Source organism: Seriola dumerili, unplaced genomic scaffold, assembly GCF_002260705.1.
Source record: "Seriola dumerili isolate Sdu_G_001 unplaced genomic scaffold, Sdu_1.0 BDQW01000068.1, whole genome shotgun sequence".
In the NCBI taxonomy this organism is placed as follows: Eukaryota; Metazoa; Chordata; class Actinopteri; order Carangiformes; family Carangidae; genus Seriola; species Seriola dumerili.
The window spans coordinates 14,754,072-14,781,851 of record NW_019174323.1 but is presented as its reverse complement, the minus strand read 5'-3'; the positions used below and the strand labels follow the sequence as shown (position 1 = coordinate 14,781,851).

At 41.5% G+C, this 27,780-nt stretch overlaps 3 non-coding genes across 3 annotated transcripts; all 3 read right to left on the bottom strand.

The window, feature by feature from the left end:
* Window positions 1-9,090: 9,090 nt before the first annotated feature.
* Window positions 9,091-9,163, bottom strand: trnar-ucg. Its single transcript has one exon. It is a non-coding gene; the product is annotated as a tRNA-Arg (tRNA).
* Window positions 9,164-10,922: 1,759 nt separating this feature from the next.
* trnai-aau lies at window positions 10,923-10,996 on the bottom strand. The gene has a single exon. It is a non-coding gene; the product is annotated as a tRNA-Ile (tRNA).
* Window positions 10,997-11,327: 331 nt separating this feature from the next.
* trnar-ucg lies at window positions 11,328-11,400 on the bottom strand. The gene has a single exon. It is a non-coding gene; the product is annotated as a tRNA-Arg (tRNA).
* Window positions 11,401-27,780: the final 16,380 nt, after the last annotated feature.

Sequence of the window (27,780 nt, the reverse complement as noted above, 5' to 3'; positions counted from 1 at the left end):
TCAGACTGGCTCCAGAAACATCAGAATCAGGATTTGTTTCACTGTAAAATGACTCCACAATGAGAGACAACAGAAATCAAAACCTTTTACTAATTCCCATCTGGAAGTTGCCACTTTTTCCGCAATTATTCTTCCTAGCAGCCGGGGATGGGGGCAGTTTGGGATCCACCAGGATATGCCCTGGGAGAGGGTTGTGTCGTACCTGGGATGTGGCGCATGTAGTACGCCGGTCGTCCCAGTGAATATCAAAAGATATTAAAAATCTATCAAACTTAATGTTAGCTTAAATCTATCTTTATCTGTTCTCTTTCTTTCTCTCGCTCTCTCCCTCTTTCAAATTAAAAGCCCTCTTCTGTCATGTAATTGTGACATCATGACATTGCAGCAGTGGCAATTAAGTTGCAGTGCAGCGTATAGTAGACATCTTCAAACTTTTCAAGTGTTTCCCATAAAGTTTGAAATTTATTATCATCATCAGCAGCAGCAGCAGCAAAAAAAAAAAAAAAAACACTCAATGGAAACACAGACCACTCCAATTGTGTTTTGTCGACTTTTCTAAAAGAAAATCGCTTCCATGTTGCACAAAGCTGCAATGGAAACCCGGCTACTGACTGACTTTGACTTGACTGTGATGACTGATAACGACATCCGTGACATCGGTCCCAGGGCTACAGTGATGCAACAGCGAACATGGTGACAGACTGGTGCAAAGAGCCACCTATTGAAATACTTTGCTGCCAGCACCTGTCAAGGAGGGACGGAGGAGTGATAGAACAGAGAAGAGGGCTTCGGTGAAATCACGGCAAGCTTTTCAGTGATGCGGTGGTGATGGATAGGCCTGCGAAAGCTTCTCCAGACTTTCTCGTGACTGTCAGGGCAGTGAGGTGATGAAGAAAACAAACACGCACTCAAACACACATGAACAGAAGAAAAAGATTCATCTTGTGCAGCATACACTCAATTTTTGTGTGTATGTGTGAGTGTGTTTTTGGCGTGCTGATCGTGTTTGCATTTGCATCTCCAGATGCAGCTGAGTCCAGGGTAATAACACTGATTAATGTGTGTATATGTGTGCGTGTTTATGTGTATGTGTGTGTTTCCATTTGCATCCAGATGCAGCTGAGCGAACAGGAAATGTGGTGTTAACTAGAGTCTCACTGCAGCGGCCCACAGGTTAAATGGTGTCACACTCAAAGGAAGGGGTTAAATGGAACCACATGGACGCGCACACACACACACACACACACACACACACACGAAAAGACACAAACAGATGCACATATGAACACATTGTACACAAGAAAGAATATACACAGACGCCTTCTCTCTGCAAGTTTTGGAACATACTGTGTACACGCTCAACACGTGTGCATGTACATGTGTGAAAATGCAGATGTTTTCCCTATCTCTCTCACTCTCTGTCTTTCTTTTAGTTTCACACACATCAACACACACACACACACACACACACACACACACACACACACACACACACACACACACACGTAGCATTCCAGCATTATATTCTGTCACTTGGCCTCTTCCTGCGTCTCTCTATTGTCTGCTTGACAGGCTGGCTCAAGACCGTGCGAGTGTTGTGTGTGGGTGTGAGAGTACGAGTTGGCCTGTGTGTGTGTGTGTGTGTGTGTGTGTGTGTGTGCGTGCGTGCGTGCGTGCGTGTGTGTGCATGCACTATAGCCCGGCAGCTGAAAAACCTCTTCTGCTATGTATTAGTGGTTTTGTCAGAGCTGTGTGTTTGGCCCTGTTGCCACGGTGACAGACCCTGCAGACAAGCTCCAGGGCTACTCTGTTAGCGTTAGCAATGTTTATGATGGCACAGAGAGAGGGAGGGAACCAGAGGGAGAAAAAAAAAAAAAAAGAAAAGCAAAGAGCGAGATACTGAGAGATAGAAAGAGAATGTCAGAAATGGTTTTCATCAATCACCTCTTATTTTCATAATTTGTTTCTTCCTTTTTGTCATTTCTTTCCCACCCTTTCCCCTCACTATAAACATCTATTAACAACTATTAACTTTCTTGACTGGATCACTTGCTACTTTTCTCTCCTCCTCTTCTCATTTTCATCTGTGTTTTCTCTCATAGGTGTAAAGTGGTGTACGTGCAGACGGACTTGTTGCTGTGAGGGCATAAAGCAACACTGGTGACTTTTTTTTTATTATTATTTTTTTAAATATCATACCAATCAAAAATATTAGAAGATCCATAATGGCTTCATCCATCAACAAGCTGAAAAATGTAGTTTTTCCAGTCCATTTGCCACTTCTTGGAGTTGTCCGTGTGCGCTCCAAGCCTATTAGTGATATTTCCAACAACAAATGAAGGATTCAACTTAGATTTAACTTGGACTCAACTTTGGATTTTGGCACCATAGTGTTTTTTCAAGGACGTTTTTCATCCCTCAAGGGAAAAAAAAACACAAGTTTCCTCTATTTAGCAGGATTTAACATTGCCAGGATGGTGCAGTCGAGTAACAGGTGGGCCTCAAAACACACACACATGTAGTTCGGTAAATATTTTCCTGGCTTACAGCCAGTTATGGCTGATTTTTAAAAAAGGACCACAAAGTCATATTTTTAGGTTTAAACAGATGAATCAAAAACAGTAGCACATATGCATTAAATATATTTAAAAGGAGTCGATATAATTGTTACTACAGTTGTATAATTAGTATAAGTATAATTACTTGTATAATTTTGTATAATTTCTTGTGTGGTTCTGGGGGAGCTTTGTCAGAGCTGCGTAAGAGCGTCAACCCCTGATGATGTCATTAGGGTTTTCTCAGTAAAAGTTAAGTTAAAGGACGAGGAAATTCAGCCTCTGCTATATTAAATCTAACTGTTGTTTTTTTATATATATAGCGTACAGCATTTACAGCATATCAAGAATCCTCCCTCCTCCAGATATGTAAGATCACTGTCACCTCGAGGCTTAACTGCATGGTTTGAAAAAAGTTGCTCCAAAAATGAGTCAAACTCCATGTTAAAACACCCAGTGTCACAGCATAAATAAACATGAGCTAATCAGCTGGAGCTAATTTCCCTCTTCATGACAACGGGGAGGGGGGGGAGTTTACATAACTCATCAGTTAAAATTTTCTGAAGGCTTAATGTAATGCATAATTGAGGGTGTGAACGTGGATGAGTGTATTGCTTGTCACAAACCGGCACGCAGCGAAGTCTCGGCTCCACAAACGCCCCGCCTCGTTGGATTAGCCAGGAGTCCGGCGGAGTCAGGCCGCTCACAGCTTCAAAACAGTCTTTGGTTTGAAATCATTCGGCCTGAAACAAAACAAAGAAGCAACAGATTTGGTATAATAAAGTAATTTTGTACATTTTAAGATAAATATTTCTTCAAGCTGATAAAGACACACTAAATCTAAAAACAGGAATGTGACAGTAAAGCTGGAGAGCAAGTCACTTCTGCAAGACTATTTCTTAGATTTAGTCCTAAGGGAGTCATTAACAGGAGGCACAGCGTAATGTAAAGCAGAGCTGGTATGAGAACTTTATTTTCTCTAAAAAGAGGGAACTGAGCCCTAATACCTCCAGCTGTACTGACTGTGTCATATCACAGGCTGGGCCGTTAAAGTGGTGAGCTCTAAACTGGCGCAAACTCTGCAGCTCTTCTCCAAAGCTCTCATCTGTAATTAGTTGCTTCACTCGTCACACTGCTAAATGACACATTTCCATTTGTTTATTTCTGTTTAGGTCAAAAGGAATAAATCACAGATTAGTTTGGCCACTGGTGACCATTCATTTCACAACAGGTATTAAAAAAACGTCAACATGCAAGTCATCCATCACGGTAAAAAACTGAGCAGCTTTAGCTTTTTGTCAAAGTTTAATGCAGTGGCAAGCTTCAGCTGCTCTGAAAAACTCTTACTGGTGCATTCAAGGACGAGTTGGCAACAGCTAACAATAAGCAAACATGGATCATGTAAAATTGACAGCTGGCTCTCTTAAATGTCAGAATCACAAAATAGTCCCAAAACAGTCTCTGTCTGCAACTCAGCACACAATAACTATGTGACAATGTCACCCTGACAAACATTTTTTTGATATAATGTAATTTACACATTCATTTTTACTTTAAACCTACTTACCTAAAAGTTCTATAATGGTGTATATTTCTACTAATTACACAAAGGGGAAAGTAACAAAGTGCATTCAGTCAAACTCCGGACTGAAGTAAAGTTTTGAGCTGTATGTATGTTATTTTGTGCTGCTGTACATTTCTACACCACATCTTGAACCGAAATGCATTTGACAGATTGTTGCAGTGAAGGTAGTTTAACGATCATAAATAAAAGTCCAAATCTTACAGGTAAGCAGAGGCAGTGGGAAAAAAAAAAACACTTGGGAAACACGAACCGGAATCAGGCGGCAACAAAAAAACAGGAACCTCCACACGAGGAGCACGAAGGAAAACAACCAGGAGCTGACAAACAGAAGGGGAGCAGGTAACAAGACACAGGTGCAACTAATTGGGGTGGGGCAGGCAGGAAGTGAAATCGACAGGCACCTAAGGAAAATGGTTTCAAAATAAAACAGGAAATAAGGAAGTCACTCAGAGAGGCAGGTTATGACATAAGACGGCTGTACAAGTTAGTTGACTTTGTTATAAAAGCTTACAAAGATGCATCACTGTAAACTACCCAACAGTAACAATTAACTTATAGGCTCAACACAACCTGCAGCTAAATTAATGTCAACATCAATAATTAAATCCTCTCTCTCTCACACACACACACACAAACACACATATACAAATATGCTTAGTCATTCTATGCATGTGTGCACATACTCAACACATTCAAATTAACTACAAACACACACACACATGCACACATTCACATGCACACACCATGGGATCCTTGTTGCACATATCCAAAACACTAACCACAATGTTTACCCACCTACGCTCAACTGTAGCTTGTTACCACGACAACGTCAGCAGCCATAACTCCCTATATTGACTGAAACGATCATTAATCTTTTCAAGTCTCTCCCAATGGACCAGTAATGATATGTTAGTATTCCAACCTCCTAGTACCACAGCTTTGGTGGACTATCACCCACCAAATGAAAATATGAGGCAATGGCATGTTGGAGACGCAGAGACACACATAGAGAAGGTATGAGAGCGGGACAGAGACAAAGAAAGAGAGAGAGAGAGAGAGAGAGAGAGAGAGAGAGAGAGAGAGAGAGGCTTGTGACCAGAAGGTTGCCAGTTTGAATCCCGGAGAAGCAGGGAAAGTTTGAGTGGGGATAGAACATGTCCTCCATTCCCTCAAAGACTCCCACTGGGACAGAGTGGAAATAGTGAGCCTGGATCAATAGTCATTTTAGTGACTGCTGGTGATGAGAGAGACCGGGCGCCATGATTAATCATCATGTGATGAGTCTCTGTCTTCACTAAAGCGAAAGTGAGGGGCCGTTCTTAGCTCAACAGAACATTCATTTTGTAACGTACATGTAAGTCTTTTGTTGATACGCTCAAAATGTTTTTGGCCGGCGCGTGCTGCCACAACATGACCAGTAGTGAATGTCATAGTTTATTCAGTGACAAAGATTATCTAAGAACATGCTGCTTCTCTTCTTACAGCTACTTTGTTATTTCAACAGCAGTAACAACCAGCAGCCCCCGAGTTTGTGTGAGTTCGTACACAGTGAAGTTGTTGTATGCTGCAGGTCATGTTGGTGTAGACGTGTGCTTTGATGACACACCTGCCACTTTTTTTTTTTAGAGGAGGTTGGAAAGAGCAGCAATAGAAGGATCCCTCTTCCCAGGCAGGAAGACTCGCTGTGGATATCATTTGTAAAGAGCAGACTGAAATTGAGAAACGCTATTGATTGCAAAAGTTTTTTGAAGAACATGGATCTGGGAAGACAAGCAAACAACTTCCTGGTTCGGCCACAAAGACAGGATGTCCCTCGGTCCTCGCCTCCAGTTGCTTATCTTCTTATTAGCTTTGCGGTCAGTAGCTGAAGTCACTAAAGTGTCTGAAGTCACCATTTTAAAAAAGTATCTTCATTCTGTATGTGTAAAGTTACATCCGGGAAATAAACAGGTGACAGAGTGGAGAAGCAGGATGAAAATGAATCATATCCTATGGCCTTCACAGTCTTCACCAGATCTCAATACAACTGAACACCTATGGGAGTTTTTGACAATTAATGGCATCCACCAAAATAACAGTTATTTCCACCCACTTGACAAGATTACAAAATAAGGGTGATTTCGCAACTTAATATCATAAAATTAATTTGAAAAATCCCTTAAATTCGATGCACTCATGATGGCGACAACTGCGCCTAAAGAACTTAAATACTCAGGCCTCAACCTTGTCCAATTCTGAAGCTCCAAGCCACATAGCGCCTGAGCATCACTAACACTAGCATTGCCATGGAAACATAATCTACTCTTGCATTTTCCGTACATTAATAATATCAGGGGGAATAAATCCACTTTGACTCCAAAGATCGCTAACGCTGCCGTTAAGGAATCTGTCAAGTCACTCTGGCAGAGGTTTATTCCAGCACTTGATTTTACCGCTCCAATCTTGCAACTCAAAACAAACCACTTACGGCATATCGAACATACCCAGGGCTGCATTCTCCATTCTCTCGCTCCGCCCGATCGACCGCAGTGGCGTGTTTGTTTTGCTTGCACGCTATGCAAAAGCTAAGATAAATATACAGCATTGGGAAAGCTACATGTGATTGGTTATTAATGCGGCATTTTATGATGCACAAATATGTCTTGATGCAGGGTGGAGGTGTCGGCTGGGGTTGGGGCGGGTTGTGTAATAAGCACATTTTCATCTAACCATAATGGCTCTGGGCTGAGCGAAGAGGAGAGCAGAGAGAAGGCGCAGGGCAGGCACCGGCAGTAATTCAAAACCTCCATCTCAGTTCCAGATCTTGGAGTGTAAGTAAAACTGATTGTTACATGTTTATCTAAGACCAAAGACAATATACACAGAGTGATGGAGATGCATTGGAATTGCTTTGGACGCTATTGTGAAGCCTGATGGATATATATTTTTTTTTTTTACACACTGCCTCTCTGTGCTTTCTCTCTCAGCATCCCTCCCCCCTATTCTTTTCTCTTTTTTTTGGCTTTATCAAACACAAAAAAAAAAGTATAAAAGAGCGAGGAAGTCAAATCCTCAACTCAAACTGTGTGTGATATTAGCTATTAGCCTGTGGGGGCCCGTAATCTCAGTGTCCATATGACTTCACAGGCTAGGAACTTGCTGTTTCTGCAGCTCATGCGCTCTTCATGGAGCCGATGTAAATGATGAAAGGATAAACAGGGTGAGTCCGTTGCCTGTGTCTATACACATGCACATGCAGTGGACGGTCAGGCCCAGTGAGGTCAAGTGAGTTTTGAAAGGATTGATGAGTGTAAAAGAAAACAGAGACGCAGAAGGAAGACAGCGCGTTTTAGAAGGAAATTAAAGGATTTGTTTCCACACTGTTACACCTGCCTGCTGCCACTTAAACACCCATAGGCTTCTAATTTTACCAGTCCTTTTTAGTATGACTATATAAATTCTGTTGATTTTACCATTTTTATTTGATAAGATAGTATTTGGGGCTGATATTGGGCTTTCCATATTCATATTCTACGCTAAATGGCTTTAATAATGGCCATTTTTGATTTGTGACACAACTGCACAGGTCTATAACACAAGTAATTGTCAGTTTAAACCTGTATAATTGATTTTTTTTTTTTGCCATTTGCAGGTCATGCAAAAAAAAATAGTCTGCTAGCAAACAGCTGCCTTTTCACATACTGTATCCAGCAGGTGCACAGCAACATTAGCTTCATTTGGGGTCGTGTTTCTGAGCCTGATTAATGTCCATATATTGACTTTCTTTTAGTCACTAAATGCACCACCAAGTTCTTTTAGTCACTAAATGCACCACCAAGTTCACTAGCTAGTTGCTAATGTTGCTGCTGTTAGATGCTGGCCAGCTAGCATACGCTAAAGTCATCTGTCAGAGCATTTTCACTGACAGCTGCTGCTACTGGAAACAAGGTTGAAGAGAGCAGTGAAAGACAACAAAGCAGTAAAACTGCAGGCTGCGAAACCAAGACAGTGAGCTGAAAGATGCTAAAATGCCACATAGGTCTGTGGTTTTGTCATCATGAATGACGCCTTTCACTTGCACATAGTCAGTTGGCCAGTTCTCTGTATAAAAATTTTGAATCCTGCAGCTTTAAAATCTAAACTTTAGGCAGCTTTAATATTATTGTATGTAGTAGTTGATTTATGCAATACACACACACACACACACACACACATTACGACACTTGCATGTGCTCACATGCAAACACACTATCAACATTACCTGGTACAAATAGCCTACGTGACAAAGACAGAGACAGCGACAGAAATGAAGAGGGAAGGAGAGAAACTGAGCAACAGTACCTCTTTCCATCCTGTCATTATTTTCTCTATTGCAACTGGAGCTCAGTGAAAATACAAGGTCTCGTTTTTTTTTTCTTCTCTCCTCTATCCTCCCACTCCCTCCTTCTCCCTCTGACGTCAAACTCAACGGCAGCAAAAACACGCTGCCTGGATGTGCCCGCCTTACAAAACTTATTAACACATGTCAAGAGTCCCCTACCCATAGCCAGTTGTGTAACACCGGTGGATTATGTTATGTTTCTATTTTTGCACTGCTTTGGCCACAGTCAGTCTATTACACAATAAAAACCCACCCTTATTTTCATTTTTGCTCAAGTTTTACCTCCATATACTACAGTACATACTGACAGACGCCATGTCCTGACGCAGTGTGTGTTAGTGTTGTTTGAACCTGTGAAATACAGCTGATCCAGCTTTTTAGGTTAAATCACATACAGTTCAGTAAAAAATGGATGTCAGCTGAATCCGAGTTACATCAAATGGGCGGTGAGACGATGCAGAGTGTGTGTGTGAGTGTGACAGTTTTCCAAAGCTGTTGCAACATACCTTTAACTTCTTCTATCAAAACATCACTGAGTGTCACAATTTATTACACTTTCAATTAATTTGACCGAACAGCGATGCAACATCCAACCATGAAGGGACTCGAACCCTCAGTCTTCTGATCCGAAGTCAGACGCCTTGTCCATTAGGCCACATGGTCACGAGAACACACCTCTTACCTGAACGTCATAGAAAATAAGACATTAAACATCGATTGAGCACAAAGAGAAGAAAACATATTTTTTGATAGTATGTAGGCAGGAAGTAGCCAGATAGGCTTGACTATCCTGTAGTCAGTGCACTTGTGACCCTCGTTTGTACCTGAGACTGTGCCCAGGTCACGGACATCGTCTCATCATCTCTGCCCCTCTTCAACCTGCTGTACACCGAAGACAGGAAGTGAGCACTTCAAAGGCGAGAACTAAAAGGAGGAGCATTTCCAGAGCTTTCCAGGATGCTCACTGGGTGACAGGTTTTTCCTTTTCATCCCAGAAATAGAAGAGATAACCAGCTATGTGCCAGGAGAAGCTTTGAGGGTCTTGCCAAGGTACACAGAGATCAGAGAGAGATGAGTCTTGTTTCAGAGGAAAGAGAGAGGAACCTCCATGGTGAGATATGACCTAAACCTCCTCGCTGACTCATGTTACTTCTTGCTAAACCAAAATGCCTCTGTAGCAGATGGTTTCCCTCAAAGCACAGAAAGATGAGGACAGTTCAGTTTTCATTTCCTCCAACACTATAATCACATTTTGAAGAAATTGCATCTTTTGACATATCGTAATATTACATTTCCCAGTTATATTTACCAATTTAACATTTTGGCAGAGACTTCGGGGAGAGGGAACCGGAAGTGCTAACTAATTTCCACATTTAGTACTCACATATGCGGCACTCTATTCACCTATTTATTTCATTATGATGCAGAAACAGTAAACCTTTAAGTGGATTCAGATCCTCCGAGCAAAAAAACAGTTTGAGAGGAGCCATGAAGCTGTTGTTTCCTTTGCTTTTGTGGGACCTGGGGATTTCTGGGTTCACTTGAGTCTGTGTGTGTTTGCATGTACTGTATACGTGCATGCATATTGTTGTCCCTTTTTTTATAATGAAAACATAAAGAAAATTGTAATGAAAAATAAAGTGGTGCTACCATCAAAGTCAATAATACAAAAGTCACCCTTGTTTTTCAGAGGGATAAGCATGACTGCTTATGTAACTGCTGGCCACATACAAACATGAAGACAAACACTGGCTCTCTTAAATCCCACTCTGCTCATTTGTTCATCCAAAGGTCCTTTCTTTTTATTTTCCCCTCCTGCTCCCTGATCCTCACTCATCTACTCTGGTAAAAAGAAAACAGGTGCACACAGCTCAACAGTTCCTACACACTGTGCAGATCCAACAGGATGTGACAAGGCCAATCTATACGCAACATTTCCTGAACGCAGTGTGTAGGAACGCACACACACGCACACACACACGGTCGAGCGTCCACGTGACTTTCGATGACTCCCCGGTGTAATACTCAGGATGAGACTCATAGCTTGTGCTGCAGGGTTATATATCCTTCATGGTGGATGTCAATCAGCTGCCCGAATACACAGAGATGCAGGGATTTGCACGGGGGGGGGGGGGGGCGCCGGGGGGGGGGGGGGGGGGGTCTGTACTTAATACCTAATTCTGTAGGACTCTGGTGCCTGGTCATCTCCAGCTCCATGATACTTGGAGTTGCTTGTGGGCAGAATAGATCAGTGGAGCTCGGGAGACATGCTGCACAGGGGGTTTGCTGAAGAGATCAGACATTCGTTACAGAATAAAGGAAAATACAAACACTGAACCAGGAGCTAATATTTGCAGATAACTCAAAGAAAACAAACAGATTAAGACATCTGTAAATATTAGGATCTAAGTTTTAACACTACTGGCCAGTATGGGGATTGAACCCATGACCTTGGCGTTATTAGCACCACGCTCTAACCAGCTGAGCTAACCGGCCTGGTTGCTGAACAATCTGCTCTAGAATCAAGCGGAGACAGAACAAACCACACCACAATCTATAGTGCATGTTTAGTTTGGTGGGATCCCCTCCACCTTCTGTGGAAGAGAAATAAAAACACTGAGACAGAGCTTTGTTAATGTGCGAGAGGTAGTTCCTTTCTCCAGTAAATAATGTTTGTGTGGAGCAAAGTCAGAAGGATTTTCTCAAGCTTTGCATCAACACCCTAAACTTCAGTTGACAACTGTAGCTGAAGGAATTGCTCCAGTGTCGTTGGCTGCTTTGATTCCTTCAAGCACATTAGATGCAGCAACAGGTAGGACACAACTTTCAACCATGAAGGGACTCGAACCCTCAATCTTCTGATCCGAAGTCAGACGCCTTGTCCATTAGGCCACATGGTCACGAGAATGCATCTCGCACTTCGACAACAGAGCGCTCCCAGTTTGGAGAAGCAGCCGGAGCAACAGCACAGAAGCAGAGTGATGAGCTGCTGTGAACAGGGTCAGCCAAAAAACCTGTTTCATCCATAGGAAAAAGTAAATTCAGTTTAAGTGTACGCTTTATTTTGAACCACTTTTTCTTGACGTCAAACAGTCCTTTCTTTTGGAACTGCAGTTTGTGAATCATTGAACTACTGTATTACTACGCACAAGCCACCTGCCGTGCGCAGTGTGTTACTCCGCAGATCAGCTGTTTGAGTCAGACAGAGCGAAGCGTAGGTGCGTTTGTGCGTAGGAACTTTCTGCAGAGGAAGTGATTCTGTGGGTAACTGCTGCTGCCATGACGGATATCTATTTTAGCACCAGGCGCTGTGCACCGCCTGCAGCGATGCCCGGCTGTTTGCCGGGTGACTGTCCACTCTCACCATGGATAAAAGTATAATAAACATTCTTCAGGTGTAGGGTAGAGTATCTGTTTGGACATTATAGCTTATTGTGGGACTGTCGGTCTGATATCAAAATAACCTGCTGGGCCAGTTTTGTCCAGTGTAGGCCCTTGGTGGATAGACCCAGCAACACTGACTGGGTCTGACAGCTCTAAATGTTAAATTACTAAACTTTTTGAACCTCATTTCTAGTGCCTTCCCCTTGAAGCCAGAGTAGTGATGTTGTATTTAGTGCTCAGGTGGCAGGAGAGAGTTAATGTACAGCTGAGGGTCTGAAACAACAGAGGACCGTCCCACTCTGAGCCGTCCAAACTCTGACTTATCGCACTCCAGCGTCTAACAATGCAGGAAACGAGCCCAAGCCGGATCCAGCTGCCTCTGTTACATTAGCCACTTATGCCATGGACTCTAATACCACTCTCTCTGTGTGTGTGTTTGTGTGTGTGTGTGTGTGTGTGTGTGTGTGTGTGATGCAGGGAATTTGAGAGTGAGGTTTTAGAGACCTAAATCTCTTACTGCTCTCGCTCTTATGACCAAACTGTGCTTTGTCCTATTTACTCGCCGCACACACTGGCACAGGTCTTTGCGCGCACCTTACACAAAATGTACTTCTACTACACACTACGTAGAACTTCATCAGCATTGCACACACATTCAGTAGATACAGCTAAAGTGTGTGTTTGAGTTGGCTTCAGAACAGAAGAGCACAGAGCAGAGCAACACACCAGTTGCTAAAACAACCCAACATTCCTGTCAGGAACCCACAGGGAAAGATGGATGAGTTGATTTAACATGGAGGCTTTTTTTAAAATTTATTTCACATTAACTATTAACAACAACTATCATTAACAACATTAATGATTTCTTTAACTGCTACTCGTGATTATTCAGCCATGTGGGGTGAACACATCTTCCCCCCACCGCTGGTCGCCCAGCAACGCTGACATCTTATCACGTTATGAAGTTGATATGAAAAAATGTTAGCAAACAGATGTCGGTTTAGACGTCCAGCACTGTTAGCATGGATTTACAATCACTTCTCAGTCCACCTGATGAATGTTAACCAGTGTTCACGCTCCTTTTTTTTTTTTTTTTTTTAGCTGCAGTCCAGGCAGCAGCAGGGGAGATTTGTCGTCGCTACAGAGTAAGAAGCAGCTGTGCTTCTCAGATACTTCAGCGCCGTGATTATCCGATTGACACAACTGCTCACTAACGACCTCCCGCAATTTTATTTATTAGCTTTGTTTGCTGATACATCAGGAAAGCATGCAGCAGGTCCAGATTACAGCGAATTAAACTTTCAGACCACAAGGCAAACAGTCTGTTGTGCTTTTGGACTGTAAATTTTGAATTCAAACAGATCATTACAGTTTGAATATTTCGTCTTTTCCCACAGTCAAACAATTTCAAATTAAAAGTGACAGGCCTACCCACTCCTGAGGCAAATATCTGGCTCTTTAGCAGCTAAATGCTCCGCCGTGTTCACCAGCTGCTCTCTAACTGTCTCTGTTACAGCCAGAAATGATGCTGACGAGAGCAGTGAGAGGGAACTAAACATGCAGAGACGTCCTGTAGAGCTTCATAGAGAGCTGGTAATAATTGTTACTCATAATCATTGAATTTATTGTCAATGTAAAATCAAATAAAGCATTGATTAGAGCAGCTTTAACTTTTTGTGTTCATGTATTTTTGCAGATACAGCTTTATGCAGTAAAAGGCAAGATGCCAAACATGAGTGATGTTTGGTATCTGACATTTGGATTGATGGAGTTGTTAATTCATCAGTTTACGTTGCATAATTAGAAGCTAAGACAGTAGGTATTTTATAAGCTGAATCCAGACGTTGTATGTTACATATGTTTCCTATTATCAGTTAAATATGACTACTTCTTAGTATTTCTCCCGGCAGTGTAAAAAAGGCTTTGAAACAACATTTACACCTGCATGTTGGGACGAAGCAGAAAGCACAAGTGAACAGAACACGTAATCAAATCTGTAGATGGTGGGGGGGTGGGGGTGGGGGTGGGGGGTGCATTGGGAGACCTATGACCTAAGTATGTTTACAATCCTGGCTACAGCCCTGTTGACAGTTAGTACTGCTGCGTCATTTCAACTGCATGAGGAATTTTACCGCAGGGGTAATAATGGCCTATTTTATTATAAGAAAAATGGAATACACTCAGAAGTCCATAAATGTGTCATTTACACTAGAAAAGCACAAAAAAATGAGATTGTCATAGTGTTTGTTCATGATTTTCCTTTCTGCGCTTGCGGTTTGGCGTTTGGCGTCCGTCCCTCCACATATATTCCACTGAAGCAAACGGCCTGATGCGATGCGTGTGATAGATATTGTTTTAAAAAAGAAAAGAATCTACACAAACACTTTAATGGTAACCAAATGGCAACACATCAGCAGGCTGTCCTCTGCGCCTTTGATGATCGCTCTCACAGCTTCGCCGGTGTCATTAGCGCACTGAGTCAGTGTAAAAGGCAACATCAGCGGCGGGGATTTGTGGTGAGGGGAGGAGGCGCCATTAGCGAGGTGACACGGGAGGGGACGACCATATGGGTGATAGAAGGACAGGAGGGCTTCAAAGAGGGAGTTGGTTACAGTTAAGTCATCGGTCGACCCCCTCGGGGCCCATGTTCGAATGTGAGATAAAACGTGAGACAGAGGCAGAGTTCAGCAACTAAAGGCTGCATTGTAAACATGTCATACAAGGACGTGTGTGTGTGTGTGTGTGTGTGTGTGTGTGTGTGTGTGTGAAGTGAGCAGGGAGCTGAGGACTGCAGCCCTCTGTAATGTTTGTTATTGTAGCACATTGTGCTTTTTTTTCCTCTCCCCTCCTTCCATCTCTGTTCTCACTCTCTCTTGATGCTTCATAATGAAATCCATCCATCCCAATTAGGAGGTGTCGCAGTCTGTTGTGGTGTGGGAGCACTAAGAATGACTGTGAGCGTGCACGTGTGTATGTGTGTGTGCACGCACGTGGGTGGCGGTTAGTCTTTTGAATTGGGGCTTTACATATGACATACAACTGTACTAATGTGTATACAAAACGGAATCAAATCAGGTCAAAAGCCTTGTGTGCATATATGGCACTGAATGTATGCATGTGTCTGCCCACGCATGTTAGCATTCACACACACACACATACGCACAGCCAGATCAATCACCCCCAACACATGCTCCAGGAGAGTGTTTTTGTTTTGAGAGGAAGAGGGGTTAATTACTTACATTCTTCAATCGGAAACATCTTTCCACCTTCCCCCTCCTCCGACTCCTCAGCGTCGTTTTTGTTCTACACTCTAAAAACACGAGATCCGGCTTGGAAAATGTTTCTTAGAAAGCAAATGTTTTCAGGGTTTCCATTCTGGTCAATGCATCTTTGAATGATACGCACAAAACCTCCTTAATAGGATCTTTCCTTTTCACATGAAGATAAAAAGAAACTCCAAATCAGTGATCCTGGACTCATTTTGATTATTCACGAAGCCACTGTGGGGGGAAAATGTTCTTTAGAAAAAAGGTGTTTGATGGGGATCTGGTGACAATTTAAAGACTGAAAAAAAGTTCCTTGAATCCCTTTTTTTTCCATTTAAGTTTTTAGAGTGCAACTAATGGTGGGGGAGAGAAAAAAGGGGGGATGGAGAGGAGATGAGGGGGTTAAAGTCCCAGGGAGGCTCAATGGGGACCAGCTGCAGGGTACTGGGCAAAGGCCAGGGAACGTTCTGGACGGATAAAAAGAAGACGAGATACCCCCAGGAGAGGAGAGAAAGAAGAAATGATTGGAGATTAGATTAAGAAAAAGATTGAGGAAGCAACACAAACGGGCAAGAAGTGGCCAAAGAGCAAGAAGAGATAGGCAATACATATACTGTAATTAGTAGTGCAATAAATCAACTTTAACAGGAGGAGAAGTGAAAGAGGCAAGAATATGAAGAAGCAGTGAGTGATGACCACAGTGGAGAGATGTTGGTTCAGATCAACCAGACTAATGATGTATTCAGACAGAAAACAGCTCTGCGTTAAAGAAACTTGTGGGTAGAGGTGTGTTGATTTCTGAACAGCTCAGAAGTGAAGTTTCAGTGGTACATCCACTCATCTGAAGGAGCTTTAGCAGACGCTTAAAACGCTGCACAGTAGTTTTAAATATTGAGAGTAACGTGGCGTAATGGATTAAAAACCAAAAATCAATTTCCAGAACTGCACGTCTCTAAGTTGACCTGATATCACAACCAGAAAAAAACGGTTTTTGGTTTGGTGAACAGCGAAAAGACCCTTGTTTTTCCACCGTGACGTAGTGTTCAGATAAAAAAAAACAGCCCAGTCTGCACCGGTGAGGACGTGTTGCTCTGGTGCTGCTGAAACATCGTCCCGTCTGAGAAACAGATCCGTGAGACTGAAGGCTTTATCAGATAGTACAACACTGACATTAGCCGGGAAAACACTAGAAATATGACCTTTACGTTACAAAGTTATTTACCAGGAATGTGTCCTTGCACATTTGTGACTGGCCAGTGCACGTAGTACCTACAGTACTGTTCAGGCTGTGAGCTCTTACCTTCCAGCTAATTCAGTGGAGCTGCCCAGATGCCAAGAGGAAAGGACTTGAGCTTTACTTTGCACATTCCAGTGTGGGGTGACAGGAAAGTTGGAAGAACAGTTTGGTTTGGCTTAAGAAACAAAGATAGGTGTATTTTTTGTGAACTGAATAAAGATATCTTAGATATAGTAAACAGCAAACACAGCCAGTCATCTCTCAGCTCGAACCATGTGTTACCCCAGCAGCAACAAAGCACTGGAGCAATATGTTCTGACAAAAAAAAAAGAAAAAAGAAAAAAGGGGATTGTGGGTATCTAAATAAACACCTATCAGGGTGGTTCACCAAAGGCAGACTTACGCTGAGTGGCTCTGTGGCTAATGTCAGTGCTGTCAGTAGCAACATCATTAACAACCACACATTCACTGAGAGAAACATTCACTGCTCAGTGTTTAGAAGAACACTGGAGTTTTCTGTGTAGACAAGAAGCCTCAGCTTGTCTTGTGCCCTTACGGCACATTAAAGCTCTGATATGGGTTAAATTTGGGTTCAGTAGCCAGCAACACTGACGAACACCTTAGTGGAGCATTGCTGCCACCATGTGCCAGCAATGCTCCATGAACATGGACGTTTACGCTCGGGGTAACTGGACCCAAACAATCAAAGCATGGCGGACATTTAGTAATCGTATACACTGGGGGATTGTACAGAGAAGATAACAACCACTGCAAAGACATCTACTCTACATTGTATGTGTCCCAAATGATAAATAAGGATAATTGAAATAGTTTACAGTGTACTTTTAGTACTCAGCAGTTCAGTTCAGTTCAGACAACTTTATTAATCCCCCATGGGCAGTTCATTTGTAGCTTCCCAGTTTCAGAACTTCACATTCAGTCTCAACAGACAACCAACCAACCAGATATGGTTAAAATGTCAGAGGAAACATATTAAAAGGCATGGTTCAGTTACAATAAGTAAAACAACAACTAGAACAACATATCTTATGAATTACTCTAAAGTAACAATCATTTAAAATGAGTATTGTCTGTGTTGAGCAGCCTAACAGCAGTGACTGCATAGCGACATTAACTCATTCCCCATATGTGTCTTTCACAAGTATGCAAGAACACACTTATAGGACAGCACCACGGTGTGTATCTATAGGGCTCTTGAGGCTGATATGGTTCTGTTATAGTGGATTAAATTATATTGCATCATATTGCCGACTAGCAGTGACTGAACTTTTTAAGTTTTTAAATTGATGTAGCTAACTCATTGCCTATTTATACATTCACAGAGTTTCCCTATGAATGCTCATGTCTCTTGAAAGTTGCCTTTCGCCATCATTTGTTGTTAGATTGTTTGGACGCATGAATATTATTCAAGTGGACTTTCAGAAAAAGTAAAAATGCCGTTACTGTACATCAGTGAAGAGATTTGAATCTCATTAGATCAGCAACATTGAACTTGTATGCATGTCGTGATGAAAATAACAGATCTTAGAGTGGTTGTATCAAATATTTTCACACTTTTAAAACTCAATAAAAATGTTCATTGATCTTATCTGATGCTGATTTATGTTGTAAAGGTCAATCAAATGTGATGGATCGTTCTGCAAAGTAATGACTGGATTTCTTTGCTATCACCACCAACCACAAAATCAAACACTGGGCACTGCTGCCATCTAGTGACTCCTTTCTGTATTACATGTATGGGAATAAAGGTAAAAGATGTCAGGGTAGCGTTTAGGATGCAGTGTCTCCTTTTATCTGTCCTTGTGTTGCATGGGTGTATGGAAGAGCCTCAGATGAAATATTAGCAGTTACTATTGAAAGTTGTTATTTTATTTCTGTAAATCATGAAAAATCAAACGACGACAGTGTTCTTTCTCTTAATCATGCGATGGACCCTTAATAGCACCCTAATGCTTGTGTTATCTCATTGACTGCTCACCAGTGGGTCCATCTCATTTCTTTCTGTAACTACCAATCCACCTCTGGTTGTGACTGATGTTTGTCAGGGAAATGTTACATGCTGACCCTCTGACACATGATTTAGCTAAGACTGAAAAAAAAAAATATACATATAGGTGTCAGGTTCTTTCAAATAAAACGCGTGCATGATTGTAGATGAAAAAACAAGCGGTTATGTAGGCAGGCTGGACTGAGTGCTTTTTATTTTCTAAACAGCTCAATATGTATCTAAGAGACAACCCACTCGTCACATCTGTTACTATTTCAGCAAGGAGGGGATCTACTTATATCACTGACTCACTCCATTTGTGAGCGTGTAGCCACCAGAAAACTACAGAGACACTGGATACTGACGAAGGATGCATTCATGCTGTCAAGATGCAAGTATATTTTTGAGAAACACAGGGAGGAAGCTTGGAAAACAGGGTGAGACAACAAGACTGATAATGAAGAAAACGAGAAAATCATGAACTGTACAGAGCTAACCATGAAGCCGTATTATTAGTCTTATCATTATCCCTTCACATCTTCCTCAAGTAACACTGGGAAAATACTTACCTAATATTTATAGTGTCACTCTCATGTTCAGTATCTGTTGGTAATTGAAGCAATAAGATACTGACGACTGGGTTGAATTTCACACCCAAGAAAGCATCAGAGACAGTAATCTGAAATGTCTTGTGTTTTATTTTGGAACAGATTTCTAAAATGTATGTAAGCTGCGCTAATCAGTTTCAATGCTCTCATCAACATGGTTTTCACATACAGCAAAAGTTTCTGATAAACCAACCGTTCGCTACCTGCCCAGAACCAAACAGCAGACAGATAGCGACCAGCTAGCGGGGCATTTAGCCATCAACAGGCTAGATATTTTTCGTAAGGAGTTGATTGAGACGAAAGCAGAGCTAAAAGTAGAGTAAATATTGGACTTAAATTTTTTGTCAGGTGGCCAGAAATGTGACTTAAAATACACAATAATGTTGCTCCATGACTGCTGGATGTGGAAACAGTACGGTTACCAGACGTCCCCATTTGTCAGGGATCGTCCTGCTTTCAGTTTGCTAACATGTTAGCCATATCAACTTTAGGAGATTTAAGTCTTGAGTTTTAAGTCTGTAGTATTTGACAGGCTTACAAGTCCAGTCTGATTGAAAAGGTTGGAGAATATCAACACTATAGAGTTGAAAACCACTTAAGTTTTACTTCCATCAGGTTTACATTTCCCCCTGTCACTTCTTGCACATGCTAACTCTAGCTGCTTTCCAAAGACACCCTTAACCAAAGGGATTTGACAGTAAAGTTGGCGATGTGTCACTGTCAGAGTTGTTACTGTCAAGAAGCAAAGCAATACTGAGAATGTTTAAATTACCATAAATAACAACCTCTAACCAAAGCCAATGATGGCATTATGTTTACTGAGATGGATTACAGCTTTCAGTGAAATCTATTTTTCATAGTGCAGGAATTAGCAGCGACAACTGGCTGATTCCTAAGTGAGAAAAACGAGTCCTGATTTTTCCAACTACTGCTCTGAGCTTTAAAAATAACGTGAAGGAAAAAGGAAGAATTAATTAATTAATTAATTAATTACAGCGTAAAAAGATAATTATCCCTTACATCCAGTTAATTTTGTTTTAAAGCATTATGAACACGCAGTGATGTTGACGCTTTAGACACGGAGCTTAGTGCTGACAAACTGATTTCACACACTTCTCACCACGTAATTGAAGACGACCTGGAAAGACAGCACATTGCAGATAACCAATCACAACCAATCATCCCTCCACAGTGCACAGCATGATAATCAGCCAGGAGACACAGTCAGGATTGATGAAAGCTGAATCCAAGGGGATGACGCTACAAAACCCAGAAAACACCACAAGACACGCTTCTGAGGTGACGTTCAAGTATATGGAGAAACACATATGAGTAAAAAACACACATGTAGAGTATGAGGACTGCATATGTGGACTTAGTCTACATATACATGTTTAATTAATGGGATTAATTAGTCTTAGTAAACAAGAGGTAAAAAAAAAAACAATCTGACATCGCTTTCCCATATTAAAGTGATTAAATATTCACCCACATACAGTATAAACACATGTATCCCCATGCAAACATTTTCCTTCCATTTGAAATCCTCTCCATTTTTATTTTGTGGGTTACATGAAATCCAATTCTTAAATGACACTCCCTGTACTGTTACAGCTATCACATCACCATGTTTTAATATCATGGCTTAGTGTTAGTGCACTCAGTTGTTCTATGGCACCAGAGGACCAACTGTGGGCCAGCTGTGGCCTGTACTGTACACGACTGCCAAACCTGGTTAGGTTTGGCAGTCAGAAACATCATACATGGGCCCGTCCTGGGGCGTCGTTTGATACGAAGAACAAAAGACGAACTGGCACAGGACACAGGGAGCACGCAGACTAAATACATAAGGAGGGGAAGACAGTGAGACACAGGTGCAACACATTAGGGCCGGGGTCGACAATCACAGGTAGCGGGAAACACATGATGGCAGAAAGTAGAAATTTGGAACGAGGGGAGAGGTTAGACACACACCAAAACAGGAAATGAAAACCAAAAGAGTATTACATTATTATAATAGCCTTTGATGCTGTGTCCTTCAACCAGTGCATCATGGGATAAGCTGCGGCCTCAGTTGATTCTGTATAAAGAAAAAGCTGGTAAATGGCTGGAGGCAGATTTTTAGTGCTTTTCTATTTCCAGGGGAACAACTAACGATAAGACAAGCGAGAAGGAGGTCACAGAGAATTTATGGAGAGCTCAAACTGCAGCAACACATGATCCTTTAATGGAGGAAGTGGCATTATTGGTGTAATGGGCCCTTTTACAAAATGGTCTACTTTATCTTTTTTTAACTATTGTATTTCACAGGCTTCTGCCCAGAACAGTAGTTATGGCTTTAATTATTCAGCAGAGGCCCTCAGGCACCCACTGTGACACCTAATTAGATTTGGTACCACTTAAGTAAATGTTAAAGTGTCCCACAGTGTCATGTTGCTCTGTCTGTTATACTGTTATCTACACTGTGGATTTCAAAGCCGTTTCCAACCCATGATAAAAACAAGTATTTACACATCACCATGCTGTTCTTCAGAGCTTTAAAGAGGAGCAGGAAACATCTCTGAAAAGCTCTTCATGCTCTATTATTATTTTCATATTTTTAAATCAATACTGTATGTGTTGTGGTTTACTAACAGTGTGAATGCAGAAGGCTGAATAGAAATGGAGCCACTCAGCCTATCTGTAATAGACTGCTCTCTGCGAGTGTGACTCATCATCCGACCTGCAGCCCCTCGCTCTCTCTTGTTTCATCAGATTCTTATCAGTCATGATAACCTGCCATCACCCGGTTTTTCAGCCGCTGTGTTTTGAAGAGGGTTGATTTGTACGGGCGGACCTGTCGGCTAACCTTCCCGTAGCTGGGGTGGAATAAATTGCCAGACAGTGCAAATGGAAAAAGCTTGAGCGTATGCATATTTAGACATCCATAAAGACAAACAAACACAAAATGTGCAGGTATTGGCAGTTTGTTAAAGGGGTAATGCAATCTATAATATTTTGATGTTGTAAAAATCAGCTGAGACAGTGGAGCTTTTTTTAAGTGGCTCTGACCACAGCAGATATTGTATTTGTCCTCAACGTGTCCTTGGCCAGAAAGCAAACTTTTTGTTGATCCTAATTGATCTTCTGTCCTTCTTGTCTTTGCTAAAAATATACACCACAAAAGGACCCCATCTGAAAGTGTCTCTGATTCTCTGCGCTGGAAGCTCCTTGCATTCCTTTCACACAATATCACGCTACTGGGCTGCAGTTTTATTCCTCAAGGGCACTTCAAGTTCTACATGTTGAGAAGAATAGAGACTCTCTGCTCATACACTTTTTTTTCTAGCTGAAGACCTCTCAACCGAACACCCACGATCTGTATCTCCACGCCCACACACACCTACACTCCCACTCACAGTATACACTCTTTAGGTCCCAGCTTTTTTTTCCCACCAGCAAGAGGTGCTGTTCTCTTTCTATTCTCCCCCCTGCACAGGCTTTGGTGAAGGGTAAATGGTAAATAGACTGTATTTATTTCACATTAACAAAGCGCATCACACATCACACACTTTGCAGTGACAGGATTACAAAAGGAGACCAGAACAACAAAACAGCATATATGTGTATTGCCAATAGACATGTTCTTTATTTGTGTTTAGCGATCACAATGATTCATGCCTGTGACACCACGACCGGTTGTCTAATGCCTTGAGGAAAAATTGTAGCCAGACACTCTATGATTTATAGTGGTGCCATGCTGGGGAATGTCCATCATTAAATAGAGACAGACTCTCAGAGGTCAGATCAGATCAGAGCTTATTAATGGAGGTGAGGTAAGACATTATAAATCAAATTAACTTAAGCTTTCTATTGTGTTTAGGTGTATTAATATGCCTATTTCATTAATGTATTCATTTATATTTTTTGGGGAGGGGTTGGGTTGCACTGATGCACTCTTATTTTTAAGATTCTACAGTTAGATTTCTATTGTTCAGTTTAATGTCACATGATTAACTGCATCTCTAGCCTAACGTATTTAAACACCCAGGGACCATGTTGGAAATAAATGTTTTCACTTTCATGTGTTATCCCTTGAAGTGTTTTTGTAGATCTATTAATAAAACAAATATTATTTTTAAAGGAGCTGTGCGTCCGGCACGGCTCGTGTTTGCATGAATGCCTGAATGTGTATTTATTGTCACGGAATAATGTGTATTGTGTGTTTAGTTTAGTTTTGTTCCAATCACGACTTACACAAACACTGGAATATTTGGAAAATATCCAAGTCTTAGTGTATTTGTTCACGTACAGTGTTTTTTCTCCATGTCTAAGGTCTGTTGCATGTTGTATACTAAGGTGGTTTTACTGTACTGTAGGAATAAACAATCGAATGACTGTTTCATGCGAAAGGAGTCTCTCATTGTGAGAAACCCAGAGAATTATCACATAACTCTAGTTTATCTTAGCTCTATGGACCTTTTCTGCATGTTTCAGCTCACAGCTTTTACAATCTGTACTTTCTGGATTCACTCTCATCTCTCAGTGTTGTTTCCAGCTGCAGCAGCTGTTTTCAGTGAAAAAGCTCTGATGCCTATGTTGTATAATTCTTTTACAACATGAGCTGGGTAGTTTTCATTTTTAGTAGCGTTTAATTGAGTCTAATTACTGTAATAATCAGCCGGTGTGTTGAGAGGGTCATACAGCTCTTTTACTGTAAGTACAAGTGGGCTGATGTGAACCAACAGCTTTCTGTGAAGGGATGATTCATAACAGATATTTTAACCACTGGATCATGTGTCAGAATGAACAGTCTCAGCCCCTACTCAGCTTGGTTTTTGTGTTTTTAAGAGAAAAGTCACCAGTAACTTTATGTCAAATAAGGTCTAATAAGGTAGATAACCTGTTTTATCAGGCTGCTGCGACTCTGGGACTCTGCTGCTTATGTTTGTGCTTTAGATAATGAAGCTTCTTCCGCCGCTGCACTGTCTGAAAGTATCAGCTAAAAGCCTGAAACAGAAAAAATAAAAGGACAGAAAAACCCAGCCAATTAGTCCGAAGCACAAGCAGCAGCATCCAGGCGGTGATGGCCTCAGTATCACTTCCTCACAGGCTGTCTGACCTGTGTGGCCAGGGTGTGTGTGTGTGTGTGTGTGTGTGTGTGTGTGGGTGTGTGTGTGTGTGTGTGTGTGTGTGTGTGGGTGTGTGTGTGTGTGTGTGTGTGTGTGTGTGGGTGTGTGTGTGTGTGTGTGTGTGTGTGTGTGGGTGTGTGTGTGTGTGTGTGTGTGTGTGTGAGAGAGAGTGTGTGAGAGAGTGTGTGAGAGAGTGTGTGTGTGTGTGTGTGGTGGAGGGACATGCTGCATTTTTATGAATGTGTGTGTCTGCCTGCAGCAGACTGCTCTTACACATCCCCGGCTTCTCTTCATCTCAGTCGTGACCATTTGTCTGCTTAAAATTTAGAGTACTACATGAGTCACATTGAGCGTGTGTGTAACAGAGTGTGTGAGTGACATGAGAGGAACAGAGATGGACTGATCCTGGGCTGCTATGTCTGTGTGTAATATGTTTGTGCTTTGCCTGTTTTGTTTGAGCCTCATTTAAAACCACAAGATATTGCACAATAAGTAAAACTTTAATCAAGTGCAGGCAGCAGAACCGGTCCATTATTCCATTATGGCTTTGACACAGAATACTAATAAGTATGTGGAGTTTTTAATCTGCTCTGTCAATAGCGCTATCCAAAGAGGACTGACCTTTTAGAAAGAGCTAACAATGACTACAGAGGTCTCTAAAAGGCCTGTAGATTCATGCTTTTCAAAATGTAATCACAGTTTTTTTGCTTTTTAAACAAGTGTAACCTTAATTATTGTACATGTTTGCATTATTTTAATTATAAGCTTACCATATTAATTTGAGTTCTATTTGAGTTTATTATATTAAATAATATTACTTCAATGAGTTTATTATATAATGTTATAATATATTATATTAAAGAAAAATGGAGCCTGCATGTCACCCACAGCCCAGAGAGCTTGGAGAACGCTATCGGCCGAGAAATAAGCGTTACAGTAGGAAGTAAATCCCTGCTGAATGTAACAATGTATCTCACTCCTCCAGTCCACTTTATAAAACTGCTACACATCAAACCAAATTTCCTTCTATGTATGGGGTCAGTATGTTTCAACCTGTTCAAGTGTCGAACAGTGTGACATTCTGACATGCAGTGATTGCCCACCTAAAGAAGTGGGAAAGTAAGCACTTTTCATGTGTACAGACGAGCGCCGAGGAGAGACTGAAAAACCCTTATTCCCATTTGTAGGATTACTGCGTCTCAGCCCTCTGTATGACGTCAGGCTTTTTTGCTGCACCAGGCTTGTAAATGTTTTGCCTTTAAAAGTGGTCAGAGTGCACTTCATGCAAACTAGTTTGTTTGAAGCAGACTCTCAGTTTTTAGCCTTACGACATAGAGCTGTGACAGATGAGAATAAGTACCTTTAATTTTTAGAGCAGTGCTGGTCAGAAGATGCAGCAGGGCGATGCAGGTTGAAATATTATTCACGAGTAAGATTTCATGTTGTACAACAATTAGTAAAAAAGATTATTTGATCATTTAGAAAAGGGTAAAAATGATCATTGTGCAGGTATGTACAGGGAACTGGGAAAATGTAAATTTTTCTTTCCATTTTTTACGATTAACACTCAATACAGAAGAATGAAGATGAGAGCTGTGTGCTGGGTTCTTACAGTCAAAGTAATGCTATAGATGCAATCAATCACTTAACATGTTGGCACGCTTAAGTGTTGGTTAGCATGATTATGTTGGTGGCCCAGAACAAACAGAAAGCAGGTGTATATGCTCTATGCTTAGCCCTGTGATAGACTGGCGTCCTGTCCGGGGTGTACCCCGCCCTCAGCCAATGTCGGCGGGGGTTTGGCTCCAGCCCCCCCCCCTGCAACCCTAAAAGGATAAGCTGTATGGGTAACGGATGAATTAATGAATGTTTTACACCATGATGTAAAAGTTGCATCATGGTGTATTGGACACTGTATATTTAATTTGATATTGATTGATTAAGAAATCTGTTAATGAGAGGCATGGTGACAGAGTAATGAGATCCAATCTGTCCATCTTTGGAACTGCCTGCAAAGAAAAAAAACCCCCTTCAGTAAATTGTCCTTTAGAGGCTGTTAATGGAAATTAGACACTTTGGTTAATCAATGAAATCTAAATTCTATGTCACAGGTGACGTGTAGGTGTTGTTAGCACTCATAGTATATCAGCATATCAGTATATGACAGGTGTCGCGATGGCACATGTTCCACTGACACCGCAGAAGAAACTGCAGCTCTCAACAGCTTCACATGTGGATTTATATAAAGATTTTAACTAATTGAAACTTTTTTTTTTCCCTTCAGTAACACAACACCCACAAAACTCCCACACAAGCTTTGTCATCTATCTTTATCTCCTGGCAGAAACTCACTGAAAACTCAACACACTCTTACCAACAACAGGCTCCCTGCCAATATTCATCTTCCATGCATCAGGATTATTTAATGTCAAATCTATTCTAATTTATTCTGTTCTTCATTTAGTTTTCTGTGTGAATATCTTCTCCAGACTGAGCGTTGTAATTTTCTCCCTATGCCAACTTCATTAATGTCTAATTATTTATTGTGGAGAGGTTTTTTTTTTTCCTAAGTTTTCCTCAGCTCCCTCTGATAGCTTGCATTTTTTATAACTTCTTCCTTTATAGTGATTTGTCTCTTACAAGTGAAGCATTACAGTTAGAGTGTTTGATGCAGCTGTGGAGGTGGAGGGAATGTCAACCTTACAAATAGATGAAGGGGAACTTCATAGACACATTGTTCCCTGGTGAGCATGAGTGGGTGACAAGAGGAGACAAGGTTTAAAGAGGTAATCTATAGACTTTGTTTTCTCCGTTTTTAGTGCCATTGTATTGCTGCACTTGTTAAACAGTGTGGGCTGTGCTGTGATGCTCTTTTCCTTTGACTTACGGTTGAAGTAAATCAGGTAGGAGTAGGTGCCACCGAACATTTTGTAAGATTATTCTGTATAGTTTTGTAAATGTGTAAATCGTTTTGCAACATGGTTCTGTGTCGACACAAGATGTTGTATCATGATCACTCTTTGATTTACTTTGGTCTACAAGTAGCTTTAAAGGCCCCATATTTTAACACTTATATTTATAAATAACTGATGCCAACGTTAATCTTACAAGGCTTACAAGCCTCAATCGTCAGGGTTCCTTTTTAAGAAACTTGTTTTTTTAAACACTTTTAAACACAACAACAGTCACAACATTGGCGTTATGTAATGAAAAAGGAAGAGGAGACGATCACAGGAAGTGAGAGGAGCAAGACGGGGACAGTAGACAGGTTACGTCCTGGAGGTGTTCATAAGGATGTAGGTGGACGGCAGCATAACCAAGGCTGACAGGGCATGATTTGGCACTGGCCGCAGCCAGATGGGCTTGACAGCATGAACCTCGAGGCAATAGTCAACCTGCCAAGGCTCATATCAGCTTTCCTGAGCTGCGCAAGAGCAACACCACAGGTGCATTTGTTTTTTTTTCATGTCGTGATGGCCACTTGGGAGTTTGCACAGACTGTGCGCTGGCTCGTTCCCAGAGCGGCGGAACAGAGAAGAGAAAAAGATGATGGTCACTGCATGACTAAATAAACAACCACATGGACCCATGCATGCAGACACTCATCGTGACACACACTAACACATATGCATACCTACTTAATGTCGTCTTCACTCCCTAATTTTC